This window comes from Bacillus rossius (assembly GCF_032445375.1).
Source record: "Bacillus rossius redtenbacheri isolate Brsri chromosome 4 unlocalized genomic scaffold, Brsri_v3 Brsri_v3_scf4_1, whole genome shotgun sequence".
Taxonomy (NCBI): Eukaryota; Metazoa; Arthropoda; class Insecta; order Phasmatodea; family Bacillidae; genus Bacillus; species Bacillus rossius.
The window spans coordinates 4,451,354-4,477,673 of NW_026962010.1; the positions used below are offsets into that span (position 1 = coordinate 4,451,354).

Sequence of the window (26,320 nt, forward strand, 5' to 3'; positions counted from 1 at the left end):
AACTTACGGACCTTTTAACGGAGAATTTAAATCAAATAAGCAAAGAATTCTTTGTGATTTAAAACAGAATTTACGTATAAACTACTGCGTATTTAGACTTCTCGAGTTTTATGTTTCGTTCTAAACAAAGGTAACATACACGCGTGAACAAATAAGTGTGTTCTTGCTGAAGACTTAACAAGTTTTTGAATGTTTCGTTAATAAAACCAAATTATGAAGCTCATTTCGGTAATTTCGCCACCAAAACGTGATGGAAATAAAATATCTCTCTTATTGGTAGGTCTGTCGCACCAGATAATTTGGCGTTGGCGTCACATATGTGCTGAGAGTTATTAGAAAAAATATTACTTTATTCACGTCGCGACCATCGATTTTACAATAGTGATTCCAGCATCACAGTTCACATCAGGGAATTTCCCCGACGATAGATTTGAAAAGGGTGCCTGGGTGGAATGTAGTCTTATTCACAACGTTGGAAACAATTTTTATTTTTAACGTTTTAGGTCTCTTTATACGGCGTTTTTTAGTAGTAATTTCGTGAATGAAACGAAAGTCGAATGGAACGGAAATGTGTAACCACGGTGCTGGCATCCGTGGCGGATGGCGCGAACCAAAGTTCACAAAGACAAAGAGAAACTTTATAGTATTAACTGTTTAGTGAATTTGTTGGAAATTAGATCCAAAGCTGCAGTTTATTATTTTTTCTCGAATCATTTTCGCTTTTATCGGAGCCGTTTCATCAATGATTTAGATAGTCTGCGAATCAATGATTTAGATAGTCGAAGTAGCTGCTCTGACAACGAAATAAAGCGTCGTAAGCTGTAACTACGTGTGATTCACGTTCAGAAACGTACTTGAAAACACAATTGGCGTATAAATTTTTTTTCACGCTTGGCATAATTTTTAAAGATATCTACGTTAAATTTCGTAACAGGAGTTTCGTAGTATGAGTGTACGTTACTTTGCAAACAAACGAACACCTGAATTTTGCTCGTTACCGAAATTAGATGTTATACATCTCTGGCGAGTACTGGAAAAACTCGTTCACTTTTTTTCATATATTTTTTTTTTTTAATCCTTCGTGCTCGTGCGACGTTGGGTCGCCTCCAAGGTATCTCGCGCCGGTATCTGCCCCGTCACGCCGGCTCCTGTGACGGTATCGCGCGGGTTCCGGCAATTAAGCTCTTGGGACGTCTCCAACTCGCCGTCCAGCGGGTGATAACCGCGCGGACATGATAATTTCCTGCGGAGCTTCCCTGCACGTAGCCACGGGCCCCGGACCGCTCCCTTCCAGGATTCACAGCGAATTAACTACTTATACATAGAGACCTGAAAAAATTCGCGGGTTCATTTCGTGTTATGCTAAAATTCTAATAATTATACCTTAGTGCTGCTTCTGTCATTGGTTCTCTGTTAATCTGGAGGACAGAGGGCCAATTAGAGACCCTCACTCATAGAAGTGTCGAATCACAGGCCACCCAGTCGAGACGACTCACAAGTCAGCAGCCAATGAACAGGTGGCATTTGCCCGAGTGTGTAGAGGATATTGTAGTCTATCCTGGAGGTCATTGAACCCGCGAATTTTCCCTGTCTCTACTTATAGATTATTTTATAAGGATTATGTTAATAAATAATTAGCGGGCTAGAGTAACCTATTACCTCTAAATTTTAGCCTAACTTTCCTTGTACACAGAAGCAACAGAAATTGCGTTTCCAAATAGTCCATCTATATTCAATGCCAGTTTGCGCACTGTTACTGTAAGCATGTCTTTCATTCTTTATGACTTGTTTAAAAGAAATCATTGATAATTGACTTAATAACAAAGTAATTAAACCAATAAAATTACTAAAAACAATTAATTAAAAACCAAAATTTTTACATCTTAAGTTTCTTCAAGCAAAATAATTTTTCAAATGTCTAATTTTGAAGGTTGGAGTAATAAAAGTTTGCTATTTCCTTGGACATTATTTAAGTGTGACAGTAATTATTTAAATTTAATTATAGAGAAAAATTATAATAAAAATGATATAATGATTGTATTGGTCCCTCTTATACGGCACTGCGAGGCGGTCGGCTCAACCCGAGTGCATGCAGTCATCAAAGTTTCAGGCAGATCTCGGAAACGTGAAGTTGTGTTACTGAAACCCTCTGATGTTTCTGCAATGTTGCAGTTGACAATGTTTCCGGTAGATTTCAGAAACGTAAAAATGCCCTTCTGAAGCATTGTGAAGTTCCTGCAATTTTGCAGATAGCTGCTTGAAATGTTTGTGCTATATCAGAGCTAATCCTAGTTTTTTTAAGGTTTGGTGTATACCTAACATATTGGATTCATCCAACGATTTTTCATTTTATATTTAGTACTATGAAGACTGTTTTATTGATAATCTGAGGTATAAATTCTTTCGAAGTAATTTTTCTGGTTGGATTAAAATGTTATTTTTTAACATGGGTAAATGCAGGCAACGTAATTGAGACACTTCATTACAAATTTCGACTTAAACAAGTTCTTTGTAAAGCTGGAAAAAATCAAATAAAAATTTGCTTAGCAAACTGCGTAATGTATTTAAATGTTTATATGGTTGAATAATATTAGCCATTGTGTTTCACTACCCCATACATGAACGATATTTCTCCACCTGAGGGTCTATTGGCCCACTCACTATTTTTTTTCTTTTGGCTTAAAAATTCTCGCAATACGTTAGTAGGTATTAAAACATTTAATAAAAAAAATTCCGTTCCATAAATTTACAACACTAAATATTTTCTACATATTGTTTGCCTACTATCAAAATAAAATTGATTGAATTATGTTTAATTTTTTTTATTATTTCAAAGATTTCAGTAATTAACGAACTATGATTGTTAATAATTACTAAGCCATGTGGCAAATTTTAAAACAGTTGTGAGAGATATTTTGGTGCATAGCTGAAATCGCAGTAGGTAATTTTATTTGAAAACTAGCTGATGCGACCTCGCTTTGTTACGGTAGTCTACAGCCAGAAAACTCACGCACTGCTCATTACGCATGGCCCTTCTTGGTACGACACTACCGCGCATCAAACAAAAAAAAACTTTAAATCCAATACTGAAGATCAACTCAGGAAACAAAATAAAAAAATTGGTTGTCTGTAAAGTCGGTTAACGGACGATAGTTTAACGTGACAACGTCATAACAAAACATTGATGAAATGATTGCATACTTTTATGAATAAAATTGAATCATTTTTATTGAATTATCACTATTTTGTATGGATACAAAGAAGGAGTGAAATGAAATCTACAATATAATTGATAAATTTACTTTTATTTGCACTCATTAATTCAAATATGTTTATTACTTTAACGAACAGATTATTTTAACAATAACTTGTATACATGTTTGCTATTTAACTTCTTCCAACCTGTGTTATTCTGTTATGGATAGGACGATGATAGGAAAAGTAGGAAACGAATGGGAGTGTTTGAAGTTTGATGTGCCTCGAAAAATTCAAATCGATGGTTGTTCCAATCGAGTGGAAGAGAGATAGATGCGGTGCAAGCGTACAATGAGCGTAACGGGACACAACGTAACGGAAAAATGTGTGTAACGGGACACTTTTTCTTGCGTGCAGCCAGCGTTCATCGATTTATAAGACGTTGTCACGTCATAATCTTTACAACTAATATAACCGAATGAAATATGGAATTCAACAGTTTTCCGAGGGCCTTCATATTCGACAGTTCCCAGGTGTAATACCAGCGTTGGCCGGATCAGAATACATTATGATATAAGACTTACTGTATAGTGGATGGTTGATTGTTGATAGTCACACTTTACTAGAACCAACATCACTGGAGATTGCTATCGTTTGAAATTTAAGGTCATTTAAGTTGAAATTGAAGGTACTCGCGGTGTAAACATTTTCCCAATTTCTTTGCTGGGTTATTGTGCTCGCTTTGATTATTTTATTCTGCAGTCGTTCAACAAGGAGTATTCTGCCATTACACAATTGCGGTGAATTGCGACACCGCAAAAGAAAAAAAATTGATCGGCGAGCCAACCATGAGCTAGAGGGAGTGCAACGTCATTCCAAGCACATTTATGAAAGAAAAAAAAAAGCTACGAGGCATCAACAAAGAAATAGCCGTTGCCAGGAGACAAATAGTGCATCAACAATGCAATAACCGTTGCCATGAAGATCGTCGGGGAAACGTGGTCAAAAATTAAATGAAAAAAAAAATTGGTTGTCTGTAAAGTCGGTTTACGGACGATAGTTTAACGTGACAACGTCATAACAAAACTTTGATGAAATGATTGCATACTCTATGAATAAAATGGAATCATTTTTATTTTAATAACTAGCTAAACCCGGCCACGCTTTGCTGTGGCACAGTTTAATATTAATTCATTGTTTAATTTAATATTTTACTGTGCATGGCTGTGGAATGTAATAGAAGAAATAAAAATGTGTTTAGCTTAAATATTTTTATTGTAAAGCTAATGGAAGGACTACATTCCTTGTTTTCCCATTTTTTGCATAAACATATAGATCAGATGGTTTACCGACTCTGGAGCACCCGACATATAACTTTCCATGAGAGAAGCATTCATTTTCTAAATTCAAACCGCACACTTGCAAAGATTGTCCTTGTGCTTTATTGATGGTCATAGCGAACGCAAGGCGTATTGGAAATTGAAGTCGTTTGAACTCGAACGCCATATCTGTCGGAATAAGTGGCATTCGTGGAAGTAATACGTCTTCACCTTTATGAAGTCCAATCAAAATTGTTGCTTCAATAAGATTATCCATTAATTTTTTAACTACTAATCGTGTACCATTACATAATTTAGGCTGACAGATATTTCGAAGCAATATAATTGGCACACCAATTTTCAAATTCAAAATATGTGGTGGTAATCCTGGAAAATCGAGTGAATTGAGAAATTCCGTTGGAAAGTTCACTGCTTCATTTTGGTGCACTACTGAATCAATAGATTTGTATGTCATTGTTTCACCTTCGATTCTGTTTATAATACTATTATTCATATCGTGTACGTCATTCATTAGATATTCATAATTTTTAACGCTAATAAATAAACTCTAATTTTTTGGCATTTCTTAAGTAAAAATATACAATTTTTATCCCATTTTTACGTTAATATTTTTAATATTGTAATTAAAATTAATATTTTTATGTACAAAATGAGGAGTGGACGTAGTTATAAAATAATATTCATGGATTTTATTTTTTAAATCTTAAATTTTTTCTCAATACAATGAAATATTAGTTCTGTAATTATTGTTCCGTTCATAATTGTTTACACAGAATGTATTGAAAAAAAATTAAGTCAATTTATATAAAACCTTCTATGAAAGTTATACTGACTGTTTCATTAATAAAATTACTAAGAAATATATAAAAAAATATAAGTTTTAAAAGCGAATAAAAATTTATAATTAACCAAAATAAACTCAAAATAAACAAATGTATACTTTTAAAACATGTAATTAAATTAATTAAAATGTGAAGTTTTTATTGTAAACAAATAAATATGAAAACACATTTCCAGTGTCACATGCTGTGCGATGCCCAGAAACATAAAACTTCTGCAATATTTTATGAGAAAAAGCAGCTAATAATAGGGTAGCTCAACTCACAACGATAGAATGTGGTTAAGTGTCGAAAAACGTGTCTTAGTTAATATATATACTTTAAAAGGATTTTTCGGCCTTGACAATTTTCGCAAAACACAGAAAACACGATTTTTCAATCTTTGGCACCATAAGGTTTAATGATAGTAGCCTACATAATTCATATTTCCAGTGAAAAAATAAAGTTAAATTATTTCCAAGATAAAAAAACTATATGAATACAAAATTATGAAAATAGTGTTTCATTAAATCGCAATTTTTTTATAAAACATAAGTTTACTCACTTTACAGATGAAATCCAACCAATTCCATTCTTTAATTAAACATTTATAAATGATACCATACACATAAACTGGTCACAGTGACACATTTTGTGCTTAATCAATATTTGGCTTATTAGAAAACAAAACAAAAGTGTTAAAAGATTATTGTTGGAAAAATGAACAAACACATTTTGCTATGACAACAGGGTTGATATGACAACCGGTTTGATATATCAACAATTATCATAACAACGTACGTGATTATAACAAATTATAATAGCAATATATAAGATATAAGCTATAAGATAAGAATTATTTAATTTTCAAATGTATTGTACGAAATGTATTTTTTAATTTAAACGTATTTTTATCAATAGAGTCGAAAGAATATACTTTCAAATTAAATAAAGTTTTTATTCTTTCTTGAAATATATATATATATATATATATATATATATACATACATATTTGTGTAAAATATAGTCGTCAAGGCACAATGGTCGAGTAGCCTGATGTGCTTGAACTGTGACCATGATATTTAGTTATAGAAACTTTTTTTTCCGACTTTTCCGGTGGATTTTCCCAAACTTTTATTTCATATAAACACTCTTCTGTTAAGATGCAATGTTCTGTAAAAATTTCAATCCAAACCATCGTATACTTTCCGAGTTTTGCGGCCAAATACATACGGAAGCTAAATTTTTATATATATAGATAAAATAATATATACTTGAAATTATACTAGTAATCAGATTTTTAAAATGCAAGAATAATTAACCTTTACTGCCGAAATTGTTTGTATTAAGCAATGAAAACCACATTAACTTTTCACTTCACTTTATAAACAGTCGAGTGGAAGAGAGATAGATGCGGTGCAAGCGTATAATGAGCGTAACGGGATACAGCGTAACGGAAAAATGTGCGTAACGGGGCACATTTTGTGCGTGCAGCCGGCGTTCATCGATTTATTAGACGTTGTCACGTCAATAAAAAAATATAGGAATCACAGCAAATTTGAACAAACACTCTTTAGAATCGATGGGAGACCAATGACTATTTATCTCCACCACAACCGTTAGTGGAAGTCAGTGAGAAGCTGAGGAGAAAACTGAGAAATCACAAAAATACCCCTTTTTTTACTTATATTTATATTAAAAGGGAATGACTGGAAATTAAGCATTACCTATGCAATATCTGTAAAATATTTGAATAAATATAATAAAATTAAGTATCAAATAATTTTATTTGTTAAGAATATTATTGATACAAATAAATAAATATATATAATTTTTTAAATGTTAAAAAGACTATAACTGCATCAGTGGAAGTTTTTAGGTCAAATGATTAATATTTTGGAACAAGACATCACTTTAAAACAATTTTTTTTCTATATATTTGCACGAGTGATTTATGATGACATTTAAAATATTATTCTTTCAGCCCTTAAGAATGTGTGGGTTTTACATCACACGTTTTCTCACAGAGTATAAAGAAGGCGTGGTTTCCATATTTACAGCCGGCTTTGAACCATTCGAATGCCGAATTGGTGCTGATATACTGTGGTCCTGTCGTGTGCTCGAATAGAAACTTATTGACCGTCAAATGAGCAGTAGGTTTCATGGCTACCCAGGACCGTACTTTAGTTGTTACTGCTTGCCTGATTTTGTATTCATTCCACATAATTAATTAAAAAATGTTAAAAGCATCCTTACCATAATGTGTTTTGAACCATGGAATCACTATTTGGTGCTAAAATTTTGTAGTATTATTCTATTTATTGGTTTGGAATCAGCCTTTATATTCATATTCGTTATGCGGAAATGCCGGCTAATTGACGTTATATGAACAGTAATAAAGTTTTATATTCTCACCTTTGTTAACAATACCGCTCAGTTACAAGTTACGAATGACATTAAGTGTGAACCTTTATCTAAATAGGCAGTATGTAAAGTAGGTAGAAACAAATTCCTGCGAAGAGTGTTATGCTTTGATTTGTTTAAAACGATTTTTAGCACATTAAAAGTACCTCAATTCGAAGTAAAGAATTTGCACTCTGTAAATCATTAAATTAGTGTTTCTGTAGTACATCGATGCCAATTATCAATGCCTGAGTACGTACTCAGATTACATCAATCATGTAAATGTTATGAGTAAAATTCCGTGATATTTTCTTAATTTATTATTTCATTTTTAATTACGCGCGATAGCCTGACAGTACTTATTGTGGTCGCGTGCTTCTAATCAGTTTCGTTAGCATTCAAATTAAAAAAATATATATAGGGACACGAAATAATACCAGTTATTTATTGAACACCATGCATGCGATAATAAATTAACATAGTGAAAGTTTCAAGCAGAATAATACTGAGATTTTTTTTATGCAAGCGTTCGCGCAAAGATTAATAGAAAATCATAACACATTAGCTTAGTGACAAAACCTGTAATCTTCGTTATTTATCATATTTAGAGATACCATTGTCCATTTATCCTGGGTTGGAGGGGGTGGGGGAGGTTTGTAGGATGGCGATTAGCTTTTATTTGGAAGAGCTATTTAGACAGCGACCCATTTAACGTTTATATGGTCAAAGTGTAGTTTATATTGTTTCTGGTATGTTCGTTAATTTATACGTAGTTAGTTATTAGAATAGAATAAACTCTTTATAATGTTTTGCCAATTGAGGAATCATTGAGCTTCCTTGATTAAAACGAATGCTATGCCGATTATGAGGCTTTTAATACCATAAATTATAATGTTTAATAAGAAACTTTACTACCAGAAATAAATGTTAATATCCCTTTTGTTCAGACATTTTTCTTTATGTATGTTTACTCTTTAATCATGTGATTTATATTAGAAAACCTAAAACAAATATATTATTTTTACTTTTAATAATAAAAAAACTATTTCAACTTCTAATTTTCTTTTGTATTTTATTGTATTTTCGTCAGCAAGCTAGCACAGTAATTGTAATTTATATTACAAGTAAAAATAAATACTTCCAACAGCCAAACATGGTTTTAAAAACCCTGATTTGAAAGGCAGCTGTTGTAAATGTCTTTATGCCTCCTGCAGTTCCATATCATGTCCTATACAACCCACATGTAAGACCTACCAATTTGATTTTCCCGTGGATTTATTTTTACTGGTTGCTCAATAATGTTTTCGAGAAAGAAGCTCTGTACAATGGTTCTTGAAAGAAGATTAAACTCACTCAATTATGACTCGATGGAAATACAATATTGCAATCTGTTTTTGCATATTTATACTCCTTATAAACAATAACTTCTATATAAAAGGAAATAATTTTTAGCTAACATGGCTGCAGCAATTAAAGCAAAGAATACAATTTATTGTAAATTTTCTCATATTTAAATTTGTGATAGTTATTTTAGGGAAAGGGTGCTTCAAAAACAACATATTTCAGAACAGGACTCTTATTATATTACTATCGCTGTTACACGGTAGAGCTCAGTGGTTCATAAACTACAACCTTCTACATTATTACATCCTGTTTACCAAAAATAGTTAAATTTGTCTTATGGAGTGAATACAAAAAAATCCAAAAAATATATAACATATTTTAATTTAAATAAATCTAGTTAATACATTATTGTTTAAATTTGAAAATTATTCATTATATTCTATAGAACAACATTGTCAAGTAAAATTGCCTATAATAATGATTACATAATTGTTACATGTTATGCGATTTTATGTGATTTTTTCTTCTTCTCTGTTTCAGAGTGCTCTTAGCCGATTCGCTGCCATACCCAAACTTGGTATGTAGGGTATATATGATATTTTTATAATTACTTTATTATTAAATAATTTTATTTTTTAGTATGCCAATTTTTCACGTCATAAATAGTATGAAGTAAACATTTTTTGAATATACGTAAATGCGAATTACCGATTCGCATAATAACAAATAATTATTTTTCCAAACTTTTTTTGGTGCGTATTAACTGTCCATTAATTTAAGGAACTTCTCGAAGATTTTGGTACTTGACATATAGGTGCTTTTTCTGTGTACAGGTGTAAAATTAACAGTGCTCTCTGTGTGCAAAATGATTTATATTTGACGTAAACAATTTTATCCTAACGAGTATTAAAAATCAAAAGGAAAAGTTTCATGGTTTAGAAGTATTACTAATCTCCAACACCGATCCAGGGCCGTCTGAGGAAACCTCAGCGGGGATCAGTCCCGTGGCACCCTCCACATGCAGGCAGAGAGCTGATGGCGCCGAGCCAGGGATGTCCTCAGACTCTCCCCCGCCTGAGGGTTACAGCCAGTGAGGGCCCGGACTGTCCCTCAGGCCTCTCAGCAGCCCTTCCCTTGGTTCTGCACAGCGAGCCAGGTGTCTTGAGACACCACCATGAGTGTAGCCGCCCGTCCACAGCCCACTGGTCTACCAGGACACTCGTGCCGACACACCGAGGCAGTCAGAGGAGTGAGCACCCCGGCAGTATGTCAGCACTGGCTCCACGAGAAGGCTAGGAGAGGCTGTATGCTCGCATCCTGGCGGGAGCTTCACTCAGACACCAGAGCAGGCTACAGCTCCGACACATGGGCACCCAGGCTCCTGGGCCAGTGGAGCTGGACACAGTGACGGGGCGCTGTCAGGTGCCCTGGCCCGATGCTGACCCGACCTGTCCTCAGGGAGTGTTGGGCCCCGCCAGCTCAGCTTCTTCCATCCCTTGTTTATTATAGATGTTACCCAACCTTATGTTGGCAATATTTAATTAAGCACTTATTGCCTCTTTAAGATCCCTTGCGGGTATACTTGAAGAATAAAATTCTGTAATTTATTTCTTTATACATACAATTCTTTCCTGTATTCTAAAATTATTGTCCGGCGTTATTGCCAGGTCTTCTTAATTCCCATTTTTTATTAAGAATATTTCATATTAAATTATATATATAAATAAATATTCTTAGGAGTGGAATATACAGCTTCCTAGAATTAATACATGATATATATAGATTAAAATTAAATGATTATACAATATAAAATGATAGAGAAATTCCACAATAAATGATATATACAGAGTCAATATTCCTCCTCTTCCTCATTATCCTCAACTTCATCTTCTGTATCTTCACTGTCTTCTTCTTCGTTGCTATGTCCATCTTGTGGGTCATCTTCACCATTTCTATTTTGTTGTTTTTGGAAGTTTCCCTCATTTAGTATAGTCAACTTCAATATTGTATGGCATTTCTATATTACAATGTTTAAAAAATGGGTGTTTGTGCTTATGTACGCACATACTGTTGCCGCCACCCTCCCCCAGTAAGTTTTCTAGGGCTCCACCTGCCAATCCTACAGATTTGCGTCCGTGAAGCACCCCATTACCAATTTTATGTTCATTATTGTTATTAAGTTCATATATTCACTTTCAGAATGACTATATCCTAAAATGTTTAAACTGATTTCATCCTAAAACTTTCGTATTAAATACATCCTAAAATTAGTGACAGAAAATCTACTACAAATAATATTGTTGTTACTGATGTAAACTTTAAGACAAATGACATCAAGCGCCCCACGTTTTTAGCTATACAGAGGTGTGTATTATTTGGCTGTTGGACAAAAACTTAGAATAAAATTTTATTTTTTAAAGTTTTAGTTCATTGAACGATAAAAGGAAGGTTTTTTTAGTTATTTATTAAATTATAGGTTTATTTTTATGTCTACAACATTTACTGTTATTATTCGAATTGTCTCGTCGTTGTTAGTACACTGTGTTCGTCTGTGATATTATATTTTTTTTCATGACTGACAACAGCTGATTCAGGCTTGATTTCTGTGGGTTTACGTTTTCATTTTTTATTTCTTATTTTACATTTATGAAGTTTTTCCATTACTGCAATGGCGTTTGTCCAAGGAATTGTATTAAACTCATTGTTCTAAGTAAAAAAAAAATGTTAGTGGCGAGCGTGCATTTAACTCTGAACACAATTAGGTATTTGTCTTTTGTAGTCTTGAGTTATTCTGTGTTGTTAGGCCAACAAATAATATGCCTCTTGTCTTCCCCTTGCCCAGCCTTTTCCCCCCAAACCCAACTTGTCCGTTAAATTGGTCCGGGCAGGGACGGACTTTGATCAATGTTTACGGTTTGCTCAGTGGCTTTTATTTGCCCCTCGCGCGACTGTCCTGATGAAGAATGAAGGGTGGGAGTAGAGCGGACAAAGAGGAAAGAAATACGAGGAGAGGAAATGACGGACAGAGCCAAATGATTTATTCCCTGGACGAAGAGCCGGAAGTGCCAGCATAAAAAAATTTGAGGGGGGTGGGGGTGGCGGAGCGACTTCAGTCAGCAAACAATCTTTAATTGAGCATGGGTTATTACGGCAGATATTTTTATTTCGTATTTACTATTGATTCGAGTTGGACATCGACACTTTGCGATTGTTTTCGAAACTTTTGCGAAAAGTGTTTTCAGCAATATAACCCTTGGGGTGCCTATACATAAACTTGGGGGAAAAATAACTCTTCAAGCGAATTTGATACGTTACGGTCTCTCTTGAACGTAAACACTGCAGTAGTTGCTATATTACGTCTGGTGGATCGTAAATATATGCTGAATATCGTACCAAAGAATAATAAAAAATATTAGAAAAGTTAGTTCTTCACTATATTCTATAGAAACTCCCGCACTTAACTTACTTTAGCAAGAATTTAATTACTTTTGTTTCAGTAAACTGGTTTTATAAGATTTTATATGTTTTAAGTTTTTAATCAATAGATTTGATCTATACAGGAATCACAATTAATCCAATCTTTCCATGCTTGGGTACCGCTAGTTATGTAGAAAATTAGCCAAAGTAAACGACTACTTCTTACGAGGCGAGACCTTTAAATCGTTACAGTACTAAGTGTTTAGTAACTTGCGCTTCCGAACTAATATTTTTTTAACTGTGGCTAGTATTTTGTAGTATTAGCTTCTGTTTCTGATCGAGAGTGCGTTTAAGTGGCACCTATTCTCCGCAGACTAAAACATCTTGATCGTAACGGACCATTACGTCTTGGATGCCTCGAATGTTCTCGTTAACGGTTTCACAGCCTCAGCACTATAACGACTATTCGTGCACATGGTTTGATTAATAGTTGTAAGGCAGTGCGTACCACCAATACGGCTGTTAATCCCCTCCCTGCCAGTGCAAAAAAAAATTGGTTGTCTGTAAAGTCGGTTTACGGACGATAGTTTAACGTGACATCATCACAAAACATTGATGAAATGACTGCATACATTTATGAATAAAATTTCATCATTTTTATTGAATTATCACTATTTTGTATGGATACAAAGAAGAAATGAAATGAAATCTACAATTTAATTGATAAATTTACTTTTATTTGCACTTATTAATTCAAATATGTTTATTACTTAAACAAAGAGATTATTTTAACTAAACTTTTATACATGTTTGCTATTTAACTTCTTCCAATCTGTGTTATTCTGTTAAGGATAGGACGATGATAGGAAAAGTAGGAAACCAATGGGAGTGTTTCAAGTTTAATGTGCCTCGAAAAAGTCAAATCGATGGTTGTTTCAATCGAGTGAAAGAGAGATAGATGCGGCGCAAGCATACAATGAGCGTAACGGGACACTTTTTCGTGCGTGCAGCCGGCGTTCATCTATTTATTAGTCGTTGTCACGTCAAAAAATACTGTATGGTATTCTTCGTTACTAAAGATGGGGGAAAAATAAAGTATATTCCTCCAATGACAGGGCATAGGCGAGACGTGTCCCGTAAGGTGCTAGATACTGTACACACATCACCGTTTTTGCCATATAGATGATTCAGGCGTTCTTAAACAATAGAGAGCCAGGCTTGCATAGAAGAGTCATTTATCCAATGGAACTTGAGTTAGCAAACCCAGAGGGAGGGGTATGTCCTTGTGGGATCAAACGATGCAGGACAGAAGAGCTACAGTCAAAGTCTTGCCAAAGTGCATTTAATTAAGGTGCCTACCTAGTCAGCGGTTTATTTTTGTTAAGGCCCCAACACCGGACCAACAGTTCGGTCCTATCAGTAGGGACTGGATAGTTGCAACTGCCGTGTGTGAGCAAGGACGGTGGACTGATGAGTAAGAACTGACGGACTGACTAACTGAGGTATTCTCTATCAAATCAGACTGTGGGCTCGAGAGCACTCAGTTTGAACTGCCGAGTGTGGGAACAGCGACTCGCCAGTCCAAACTGTCAGTCCATACAATCAGTCCATCAGCCTAGTGGCGTGGCAAACATAGTTGTTTATACTCTTTGTTTTTTTTCCTCCCTTTATTCTGGCTGCAAGTGAAACTGCAACTGCAGCATGCAAAATTTATTCCATATTCCACGATGAAACGATACATCCAACTGAAATAGCAACAACAAGACTGATCGTATATGAGGAGGAGACTTCTGTTCAATCCAATATGTAGGGACCGGAAAAATTCGCGGGTTCATTGACCTCTAGGATAGACTCCACAGTACTTAACAAACTCGGGGAAATGACACCTGTTCATTGGCTGCTGATTCGTGAGAAGTCTCAAACAATTTGTCCATGATTCGGCACTTTCTTGGTTTATGTTTTTCCATTGGCCCGAAGTTCCCCAGATATCATGTGGGCCAATCGCAGAAGCTGTACGAAGTTAAACGTTTTTGGATGTCAGTCTATCGCGAAATGAACTCGCGAATTTTTCGGGTCTCTACCAATATGCCAGTTCGGATTGTTCGTTCCAAACTGAACCCTGGACTTATCGTGTGTGCAGAGGGCCTCCATGTCGACACTATCTGGTGCTTCCAGTTCCAGCCCGGTATCGCCTCCAAGCGAAAGTTATCGTCGTGCATAGAGCAACTATGTTATTTCAACGGTAACCATAACATTATATGGTGAATCGTTATCAAGCGCGGCTCCAGAAGGGGGGCGGTGGGGTCGATAGCCCCTCCCAAGACCAATTTTATTGATTAGTGTATATTTATGTTTACTTAAATATTTAATTTCATATGTTAAACTTTGATCTCATCAAAAGTTGCATGGAGCTACTAAGGTTCTGTATTTGAAACCTGTAATTTACAAATATTCCAAGGCCAATATCTGACAACTTCAATTTTTTGCAACTACGACCTTTCTTTGTGCGATAGCCCCTCCTGAAAAGTCATCCTGAAGCTGCCATTGATCGTTATCGTGTCTAATTTTCATTAAATTACAATGTAATGTCAACGGTTTAGATCTGGCAACAAGGCACACCGAAACTTGGACAGCGCTAATAGTAGAAATCGTGCATTTGAAAATAACGTAAATGCCCATTTGAATGCACACCGAAAGCTAAGGATGAGATGCGCTATACCTTACAGCTCTCATTTGATTCTCAACCCTGAAGATGCCTGCTGCAATGCAGAGCAAAACGTTAGTACACACTATCGCTGCGATTCGGATCAATCTCAAAAGCAAAGAAATTTAAACAATAAATGTGGTTGTGCGTTATACATTAAATGTAAGTATATGAGAAATCTGTGTCGGATGTTTCATTCTTATAAGTAGAGAACGGAAAAATTCTCGGATTCCTTTCGAGACATGCTGGAATCCAAACTCGTTTAGCTTAATGCTGCGTCAGTGATTGGACCGCAATTTACCTGAAGGACTCTGAGCCAATGGCAAACACTCAACAAAAGAAGTATCGAATCATAAGAATCGCAGTAAACAGGTGTCCCGAGTCGGTAGCCAATGACCAGGTGATAGTTGCCCGAGTACATAGAGAATCGTGGAGTCTATCCTAGTGGTCATTGAAACCGCGAATTTCTCCAGTCCCTACTTATAAGTATAAGTTATTCTAAAAAACACGCGTTCACAGTATGAAAACGAAATACGGAAACAGAACTCTTCATCTGCCCTAAGTTATTCTTAAAAGCCAACCGTAAACAAAGCCCAATGGTATGTCTTGAGAAAATATCTGAATCTCCGCACACCGCGTGTGCGCCCAGGTAGGCGGGGCTCCTTATGGGGAAGCGACGGGAAACTTCCCTTGCTGCAGAGCGTCTGTATCGACGACGCTATCGACATAGGCAGCTGCCCCATCATCAGACGTTTGCATTGCTACCCAAAGTTATATTGAGTAAATGACTTCTTTCTGCATGCCTGACCTACACTTAAAGTTATTCTCAGAACTTTCTAATAATCCTGTATGGAAACATTGCACGTTTTTGACGAAACGTCTAATAAATCGATGAACGCCGGCTGCACGCAAGAAAAAGTGTCCCTTTACGGTGTGTCCCTTTACGCTGTGTCCCGTTACGCTCACTGTACGCTTGCGCCGAATATATCTCTCTTCCACTCGATTAGAACAACCATCGATTTGACTTTTTCGAGGCACATTATACTTGAAACACTCCCATTCGTTTCCTACTTTTCCTATCATCGTCTTATCCTTAACAGAATAACACAGATTGGAAGAAGTTAAATCGCAAACATGTATAAAAATTATAGTTAAAATAATCTCTTCGTTAAAGTAATAAACATATTTGAATTAATGAGTGCAAATAAAAGTAAATTCATCAATCAAATTGTAGATTTCATTTAACTCCTTCTTTGTATCCATACAAAATAGTGATAATTCAATAAAAATGATTCAATTTTATTCATAAAAGTATGCAATAATTTCATCAATGTTTTGTTATGACGTTGTCACGTTAAACTATCGTCCGTGAACTAACTTTACAGACAACCAATTTTTTATGTTCAGCGTATTAGCTCTCATTACACGGCATTTCGTGAGAGTAATCTCGTCAATGGAACAGAAGACGCATGGAACGGAAGTGACATGGAACCGGAAAGGTGAAACCACGGTCCGGCCATCTGTGGTGGATGGCATGAAACAAAGTTCACAAAGCCAAAGGAAAACACATCGTTAACTGTTTAGTGAATTTTTAACAAGACAGGCAGTGTTTTAATAAAATTCCTTGTCGAAAGTCTGGCCCAAAAGCAGGGGTCTAGTTATATAGTTTAAAAATCCAGTCTAAAGATCAAATGATTCGATAGTCGACGTTGCCTGCTCCGGCAGCGAATTCTAGCGGCGGGCGTGGAAACTACGTGTGATTCGCGTCCAGAAATGCAGTTGAAAACACTATTTGCTTACAACGGTCGGCACTATTTAAAAAAAAAATTCGTTAAATTTCGCGTCCAATGTCCGATTTTAATGTTTAAGTGTATTTTGCAACACGAGAACAAATGGATTTGCTCGTTACCGAGGTTACATGTTACACGTTTCCGGCGAACACTGAAAGACTCGCCCACGGGTCGTTAACAAAACGCCGAAATACCACAACGCCGAACGTACAATAACGCCGAATACCATTGAGGCGTTTGCCACGCCTTCTTTTAATTTGGTAATTAATTATATCATATGTTATGATAGATTGTTTGGCACTTGGTTCATTTTCGTCCTGAAGATTGATTAAAACAAAAGCATTACGGACATTCACGGCGCTGCGCTTGTGTGTGTTTCCGCGAGCCAACACCGCGCGGCGCGCGAAGCCTTATGACGTCATGGTGACGCGTTAACCTGCGACGGTCTGCGGCTGGCGAGAAAAAAAACGGTGCTGGCGGCTTGTGGAGTCAACTTCGGCTCGTCGGGTGCAGGCGTGTTGCGCCGCTGCTAAAATGGAAAGGCTGTTCCATTCACCTACGCATCGACCAGTGCCCAGCCCGGGTTATCGTCCACCATGCTGCGCAACTACAAGTAAGCCTCGACGCAACCGCTATTAACAACCGGGCACCGGGTTGGTTTTTTAAGGAAAAACTATGAGCAGAGAGACTTGACTGATCATAAACTCAAATTCATTATCTTGCTAGTTTCTTGAATCGTAATGTGGCGAAATAAACTCTACTTCTCCTTTTTACGCTACGTGAGAATTTACGTAAACTGCAAGCCAGACTTATCACGTTGCTGTGGTGCGGGATGTGAGACTCGCATAATTACGTCGAAACGAGAGTCCGGTTAGACCAGAATATTCGGAATTGTGCCTAAACAACCTTTATAGACAATTACGTCATCCAGGAGTGTAATCAACGGACCTGTTAGGGAAAAACTTATCCTTTCTAAATGTTTGTAAAATTACCCGTAATATAGTGTTTATAATATGTGATTACATTAGATGTCCTTTTCTTTAATGCGAGATCTAGATCTTCTGTAGATTTGTGTACATGGTTCTGTATTTTAATGTACCAAGCCGGTGCCAAGCAGGAATATTAAATAGTAAACAGGCAGTGATGTTTTCAATTATTATCCAGGTCATTCTTTTTTGCCTAGGGACCGTACTTCTCACTGCATTTAGTTGGTACACCCTTCTGCGGCTCCCGACTTTAAACTCGAGCGCCTTAAGTAAGGCCTCACCATAACGCCAAATGCCAAATTGACCGCAACGCCGACAGCTAGAAAACTGCTGTGTACCACAACGCCGACAGCTAGAAAACTGCTGTGTACCACAACGCCGACAGCTAGAAAACTGCTGTGTACCACAACGCCGACAGCTTGAAAACTGCTGTGTACCACAACGCCTACAGCTAGAAAACTGCTGTGTACCACAACGCCTACAGCTAGAAAACTGCTGTGTACCACAACGCCGACAGCTAGAAAACTGCTGTGTACCACAACGCCAACAGCTAGAAAACTGCTGTGTACCACAACGCCGACAGCTAGAAAACTGCTGTGTACCACAACGCCGACAGCTAGAAAACTGCTGTGTACCACAACGCCGACAGCTAGAAAACTGCTGTGTACCACAACGCCTACAGCTAGAAAACTGCTGTGTACCACAACGCCGACAGCTTGAAAACTGCTGTGTACCACAACGCCTACAGCTAGAAAACTGCTGTGTACCACAACGCCTACAGCTAGAAAACTGCTGTGTACCACAACGCCGACAGCTAGAAAACTGCTGTGTACCACAACGCCGACAGCTTGAAAACTGCTGTGTACCACAACGCCGACAGCTAGAAAACTGCTGTGTACCACAACGCCTACAGCTAGAAAACTGCTGTGTACCACAACGCCGACAGCTTGAAAACTGCTGTGTACCACAACGCCTACAGCTAGAAAACTGCTGTGTACCACAACGCCTACAGCTAGAAAACTGCTGTGTACCACAACGCCGACAGCTAGAAAACTGCTGTGTACCACAACGCCGACAGCTAGAAAACTGCTGTGTACCACAACGCCTACAGCTAGAAAACTGCTGTGTACCACAACGCCTACAGCTAGAAAACTGCTGTGTACCACAACGCCGACAGCTAGAAAACTGCTGTGTACCACAACGCCGACAGCTAGAAAACTGCTGTGTACCACAACGCCGACAGCTAGAAAACTGCTGTGTACCACAACGCCAACAGCTATAAAACTGCTGTGTACCACAACGCCGAAATACAGTAACGCCGAAAAATGTTGCTGTGGGGATGGGGGAGGGCGGGCACAGGAGCAAAATGAAAAACTACTGAATGAATTTGTGTGCTAACATTGCCTAACCTAACCTATGTCGCAGTCCTGCAATGACATTTTTCGGCGTTAATGTATTTCGGCGTTGTGGTAATTCGGCGTTGTGGTATTTCGGCGTTATGGTGCGTCCCCCTCGCCCACTTGTTTGTTTGTTTCTTCGCGCCGTCTGTCCGGCCAGAGCCCGTGTAGCGGCTCGGGGATCGATGACGCCACGCAGCGCATGGTAAATATTTTCGTTGGGAGGGCGCAGCGCACGAGGCAGCACTCCGGAAAATGCCGTTGTTTCGCATTAAAACTGACATGCCCCCGGGCATGCGGGCTCCGCGCGCCTCGCGAACATTTCAGCGGCGTCACTTCTGTTTGCCACGGGTCCGTCAGATTGTCCACCAAACCAATTTATTGTTGGTGGCCCGTTCCACTGGACAAGTATGTTCTCCAAAGCTGTTAAAAAAAAAATTGTCACATTAAATGAAAAAAATATACATATTTTTTAATATTTCATTTTGCGTGTGTTGCTTTATTGTAAGTGCCCGTCCTTTGAAGAACATCTCTGTAGGTACCTCGAAAATAAAGTTATATCAAATATATTTTATTCAAAATCTTCAAAAACCAGCTATTATTCTAATTGATAGTGTTTCTAGACAGTAATTAAAAATATTTGGAAAACACTTTGTTAAAATACGTTTAGAAACAATGAACTAATCAAACTCCATTTTAGCAGGATTATTTCAAATAAGTAGTACCTATCTAAATTAATTAATTTTTTACTAATTTATAAATTCGTGAGTGATCCGTGAACAGAAATAAAATGGCGAATCTCATTAAAAATTATATCTAAATATGTTTTTAATTTTTTTGACTGTTTATTGAGAAACAAGGAAATGTTTGTTTATTAATATCGATTTTTACGTCAGTTAGCTAATGTGAATCATATAAAACCAATTGTAACTTAATTAACTTAGGCTATTTTTTAAATTAAAAGCATAACAATTATTATCAAGTAAATCTCATGCGTACACAACCTCTTTCAAAACTTTGTTATATTAAAAATTAAACCACCTTTTATAGACCTGGCGTCTTATTCAAAGATGTGTTGACTTGATTACATACTTATCTTATCTTGCCACAATATATATAAACATTGTGGCTATCCTGAAAACCGAGCGTGAAAAACGAACGTGCAAACCCACGGATGGATAGCTAATGCTCTGTATTGATTGTCTTAGCGTATGATTGTCAATGCTCCGTCAGCATACGTGTTCATAACGTATTCCGCCAAGATTGATACATCTTAACTGTACACTGTTAAAACCATTGTACAATTTTATACATATGCATGTGGTAGCAGAGATTCCACTATAGTTTTTGTGTTTCTAAACCTACACATATTGGTGTTTTTTTTTTAACTCCGTGCTTTAAGGTGACCGCCTGGTTGAGCCCATGAGATCGGGCGCTAAGGGTGACATTCGCTCGATAAACTGGCGTGTAACACGCCCTTATGTAACCTTTAGCGGTGACCCTACCATTTTATGCAGGAATATTATAAATAAAGGCTCCCTGTATTTCTCTATAACTTTTACAATACGGAGGTTAGAATTTTTCATACCTAAAAACATTCGAGAAAACACCATTTTTAGCCTTTTTTGCTGCCGAAAGAACAAGTTATTTTAAAGACTAAACCATGAAACTAAACTTGTATAGACAAGTGCAGTGGCTCTTAAATGATATTTTCGTTATCACACACCATCAATAATTCTTGAGCGGTTTGTAAATGGCGCGTCAACATGCCAGGCGACCTCCTTAAGTAAAAATATTCTCAAAATTGTAATTTAGTCAATATTTCATACATGTTGGTGTATTAATTTATTTGTGCATGCAAGTGTATATTTGCTAAAACTGCAAGTTAACTTTGTACAGCTCCTTCCAAAAAATGTTTTAATTCTTGTTGTTAATTTTAGGTAATGAGCGACGTATACTTTAAAAGATATTTTATTTTCAAAGTTGTAATGATAAAAAATACTTATAATTAACCGAGTTAACATAAGAGTGTATCAAACCCGCGACTAATGTTCGTCAGTCAATTTTTTTAAAATTATTTTAAGATACCATAGCCTAAGTTTTATATTTTCACGAAGGTATACAATAAAATATGTTTGTTAATAAATATTTGTGTACAAATACACAAAATGTAGCTAAGTATATATTCTTTTTTTTTTTAAATCTCAGACATAAATATAGTGCTTTAGCATTCGTATCAGAAATTTTGCGAACATTTTTACAGTCATACTTACTGCCAAAATGAAATAAATTTTAGGTTGCACATAGCTGAGTCTTAAATTTGTATGAAAATAAATTCCCCGTAGCTATATCAATTACCGCAACTAATCCCTTATATTAAATAACACTGTTTGCCCTGTAAGCTGTGGCACGCTCTTATGAAATAATTTTTCCACATTAATAATAATAATAGAAATAGTAAGTAATAATAATGAATTGATCCTCTCTCCCCGAAGTCTAACTTTTCTCGGTACGATCATGTCTATACAATTCGTTAGTTTGCTTCAGGGAACTACAGGTATTAGCTCCATTACTGGTTTTATTCAGTTTACAGAGTATTTACTGAATTAGTTCTGGTAATTCGTCACAATGAAACTTTCTTGGGTTTAATATTTCATGAGACTAGTAAGTTTTATTTAAAAGGTTTAGAAGAATCGTTGAAAACATTATTTGACAGCCGCGTGTTAAACAGATATTTATCGTCTGGCATCGACAGGCAGTTAAATAATCCTTTCATTCAATGAGCGTCAGCATTGTATGGAAAATTTCAATTTTTGATTGATTTACCGTTCATAAAAAATACAAGTGATGTATTACGTACCGAAGGCGTAAATACTTATGTACTAATCTTGATTGTTTCCGATACAATAACCGAACCATGCTGATGAATTCACACAAAAAAAATTGCCTCATTTTCTTTGGGTGTTGAATTAATGGCGTACTAAAGCAACAGTCATTAATAAAACGCTACCCACTCAGTTCCGCGTGGACCCATTTGTAAATGCGGGACATGAAAAGAAATCCATACAGCAGACACTGTAATAAATTTCCCTGTCTGCACGTAGACAATGCGTTCAGAATTCATACAAAACTAATTTTGTTTTGTCACGTGACATCTTAAAAAAGGTTTAAAAAATAAAGATAGGCCTATGTTTGTATATAAATTTAAATATATGATTTTCTTAGTTTAGTTTTTTTTATTTCCTATTAATCATTTGTGTACGATATAAATGAAAATAATTAGGACATCATTATTCGATGAAATGAAAATTTCAGCTCCCTATGCATTTGTTTTTTTTTTCTGAATAATAAATTTATTTGCAAGGTAAGTATGTTTATTTACTAGTTCTGTCCAGTAACAAAAAAAATAAATAGTGGAGCAGTAAAAGTTTGTTCGATTCCCAGCTGGTCTCAAGATTTTTCATAAGAAAATATTTTGTTCCCAAGGTTACGGCTTGTCTGCTGCGCGTTCTTCATTTGTCTCCAGTATTTGAATGTTGGCGGAAAACGACACTGGAATCACCTTTTAGAGATGTCAGGCGCGTCACGTTTTATATAACACAAGGGTGGTACCTTGATCCAATGCACTCAGAATTATTTAATACGTCAACTTCCTAATAATTTAAATCATAAATTTTGCATGTTGGTACATAAATGGAACAATTTAAAAACTGAAGATGACACCAGTACACCCAACCCTGTATCTTGTGTAAATTTCGGATCCTACGAGAACATTGAACATAAAACCCGTATTAAAAGTATAATAAACTTCAAAGAAGTAGGGTACCTACTTTAAAAAAAGACATCATTATACACTTTCATAAATGTCAGCTTACAATTTTCGCTACAAGTTTTAAGTAGTTTCATTGCAGCGTAAGTTCAAAACTTTTTTTGAAGTAAAACATATTTACAGCTGGTAGAGAAATTAAGCGATGAAATCATTAGACAAGAACGGATGTTGATTTTGGTAACGGAAGTAACTGGTATTGCACCATAGCGTGAGAGTGAGGCACACACAAAACTCTCGGGGTTTTTCGTCACCAAATTTGTCGCGATTGTGAACATTATTTTGCGTACTTCGTGGACTAATTTCACCATTCAAGTGAATTATTGAAAATGTTTATGTAACACTTTTTTTTTGTAGCCGGTAACGCAGATGGCATTGTGTTAAAGTTAATGTGTGTCATGCAGTTGCCGGTACCTAATCACGGAGGTTGCTGTTAGCAACGAGCACAGACAGGAAGAATATTAAAGTGTTCCAGTGTAAATGTTTTATATGTTTGAAACATTTTAAAAATTCAATCGCCCGCGCCCAGAGCTGTGGGTCCGGATAAATGGCGTGTACGTTTGGTTAAGCAGCGTTACCTTCAACAAAAATTGTGTAATATTTTGTGAGCGTCTGCTTAGTTTAAGTTATGTTAGGTTAGCAACATTAAAAAAACTTAATAGTATTTTTCATGACAAATAATTTTCAAAAATAGCATTTTCAGAATTATTTTTTTCACGGAAGAGCTTCCAATTTATAAAATTACCAAATTTTTTCTATTCAGGCCAAAATTATACTTACCTAAATTTTGCAAGATAAACGTGATGGGAGTATTAGTTTAGCTATCATAAATTCACTAAGTATTCTTAGATTCTACTGAAGTCATGGATACTAATAAATAAAGATAAAAATTTTCAACACACAAATTTACTTATGTGTTTCAAATATTTGTGTACCCTAAAAATTTCCTAGCCGTGCTTTCCTGTGCATGCTTTTTTTTTGTTTTGCTCACGTAATTAGTAACACTAAATGTCAAAGGAAAAAGCGCACTGCTACTTTTTTTTTTTTTCAAATCAGGACAGTTTTGTTCCCCCCCTCCCCCCACAACCCCACCAAAAAATGTAACTTTTGCCACGTAACTCTCTAAAAAAAATTCTTAACAAAAAGCTTTATTTCTTTAAGTTGTAAATTTTTGATAAATTGTATCCTTCTTTTTATGTGTTTCCTTCTCTGTTCACACGGAGACTGGCGGCAGTTGGAGCGGTACTGCAAACACGCCGCAAGGGAAAAGGAAGGAAGGAGTTGGGGGAGAGGAGTAAAGGAAGGTTGTGACTTCCCACCAGAGGGAGGGGTTGTGGGAGGGGGGAAGGGGAAGCGGGTTGTAATTTACTGAATCACTTATCGCCGCTCCCGGTGATGCACGGGCGACGTGGAAACACCGACGGGCCGATAACTTCGCAAGGTCGCCAAACGCTGTATTTCACTTTGTTTCGCTTCCCCCTCATCCCCTCCACCAAACCCTCAAGGGACTGCTATGCGTCAGGGTGGGGTCCTCAGAGGTGGGGAGGAACTAGCGATCGTAACCCACCTACCACCCCCTTCTTTTTTTTTTTTTGCGCGCGCCTTTATAGCTCGACTATTCACACGGGCCTCGCTTGAGAAATGTTCTCGAACGATCTTTTATTCCCTACCAACCGCCAGAAGCGATCCTTCAGAAAGAATCGTGTGTGCCGTATGTTGTTTACGCTTGCATTATAACGTTTACTGCATCCCCCCCTTCCCTCTTTTATTTATCGCTTCGTAGTCGTAAAGCTCCGTGGCTGGAAGGTGAGCCATTCGCGGTCGCCAGACACCAGACATGTCCGCGGGCCCTGTTCGTCGAGACCGCTCTTTCAATGTCGAGGGTCACACTTTTTTAAACTTAAGCACCAAATAAAACTGACCCGTTTTTTTCAGTAACTATATTAAAATTTGCTCGTGTCTTAATTTTTTTTACATTAAACCAAATATCACTATTTATTTTTTACTTTACCCACAATTACATTCGTCTTTGCATTTAATATTAATCAAAAGTTCAGGGCGAAAACTAAAATTGAATAAGACATTTAAATTTGCTTACTTTATTTGAAATTTCTATGTTATTTATGTGACTTATTTTTCCAGAGTTCAGGTAATAGTTTTTAACTTATTTTGTTACCAACACTGGTTCTTTGAGTCACTGAAAAGCCTTTTTTTTACTATTGCCACGTAAATTAAAATTTTGGGAACTATATATATATATTTAACTTAAATAAATTTAATAAAAATATTTTTTTTACAACATAAAATAAACCTATGTGATTATATAATTTTTGTTCACCAATAAGTTCTGAGTTATATTTAATTGAGAAAAAAACAATAATTTTTTCACTATTTCATGAAATGATAATTAGGTTAACTATTTCTTTCATTAGTTATTGCATGCTGTTTAATTGCGTTCATCGTAAGTGTTGAGTTTCCAGCATAATTGACAACATGAAACCTGTTTCTACAAAAGTATTTATGGCTTGTATGTATGCAATGTCTATTAGTTTTTAAATATAAATTTATGATTTGTATGTTTTTGAATATCTTAGTTTTTAAATATCAGGATTTTCGTTTATTATTTTTCCGTCTTAAAGTATTCATTGATAAAATGTTTGAACAATAAAACAATGCAGAGTCACGCGATCATAGAGGTATTATTAAATGGCGAGGTTGTCTGTTCTAAATTTGATTTCAGTCTGGTTTGCAATTGGTAATCAAAACAAGCCGCAGCTGTATGAAGGTCAATGCTATAATTTATTTTAAAAGCTTTCAAGAAACTGGCTATGAAAAATCGTAAAAATACCATAATTGTGTGTGTATTGTTAAACGAAGATGTTCACAACATACCAGCAAGGAATAAGCGTTTTAATAACGATACAATATGTTGCTATCCATATGTAAAAAGATCCGGGGGGGGGGGAGAAATTTGACAAGTTCACTCTCATTATATAAATTAAATTATTAACATGCCAATAATTTGACACACAACTCTCTTACTTCTTACTTTCGTGCTTTAAGGTTAGTTTTTAATGAATTAGCAAAACCCTGACAATGG

The 26,320-nt window shown here is 36.2% G+C and overlaps 1 protein-coding gene across 4 annotated transcripts in view; it reads left to right on the forward strand.

The window, feature by feature from the left end:
* LOC134541618 (somatostatin receptor type 5-like) overlaps positions 1 to 26,320 on the forward strand; it is a 719,278-nt gene that overhangs the window by 330,516 nt on the left and 362,442 nt on the right. For 3 of the 4 annotated variants that reach the window (XM_063385165.1, XM_063385173.1, XM_063385166.1), the window contains exon 3: positions 9,641 to 9,677. The exons of the other annotated variant lie outside the window; for it this stretch is intronic. The gene's annotated coding sequence lies outside the window, so the exon portion shown is untranslated. The remainder of the gene's footprint in view (positions 1 to 9,640; positions 9,678 to 26,320) is intronic. 4 annotated transcript variants of the gene reach the window in all.